The sequence below is a fragment of the Tachypleus tridentatus genome, chromosome 4 (genome assembly GCF_004210375.1).
Source record: "Tachypleus tridentatus isolate NWPU-2018 chromosome 4, ASM421037v1, whole genome shotgun sequence".
NCBI classification, from domain to species: domain Eukaryota; kingdom Metazoa; phylum Arthropoda; class Merostomata; order Xiphosura; family Limulidae; genus Tachypleus; species Tachypleus tridentatus.
In genome coordinates this window covers 24,465,191-24,465,866 of record NC_134828.1, presented here as the reverse complement: position 1 = coordinate 24,465,866, position 676 = coordinate 24,465,191, and positions in this window count along the sequence as shown.

Below are 676 nucleotides of genomic sequence, written 5' to 3'. Positions count from 1 at the left end.
AAGTTATACTCCGGTAGGTTAGAAAGAGGTATGATTGAAAACCGATAGAGCCTACATCAAACATTCCACTTTGTTATATTCTGAATTTATACACGGGAAGACTGCATTATTTGTGAATGGATCGACATGTACTCCATCTATTGCGGGTGTATTTGTAACACTTTGTAATGCAATTCGTTTCCTTACGTCATATCGACTGGGTGTCTAGGGATTCGCGAGTTAAAAGTAATACAAAGAAACTAGAAAGTCTGTTCTGTTCAACTGGTCTTATACGAGAATGAGTGGTGTTTTGAGATGAAGGTAACGGATCAGAAAAGAATAATAAGCAGTAAATTGGGGATCTTATACTTCTAAAAATCAGAGCTCGATACCTGCTGTGGACACGGTACAGACATATTAGGCTTAAAAAAAAGACAGAAGTGGGAGAAACAACACATTCAAACGTGTGACAGATTTTCAAATTAGGATTTAAATTATGTATACAAAATGCAACAAGAGCTTGACATGATATTACACAAGTTAGTTCAAAAATGTCTCATAAAAATATTGTGTCCTGCGCATGTCTGAGTATAAAGGGACGATACAGACGGTTTGTTTTGAATTTCGCATAAAGCTATACGAGGGCTATCTGCGCTAGCGGTCCCTAATTTATCAGTAAGACTAGAGGGAAGGCAGC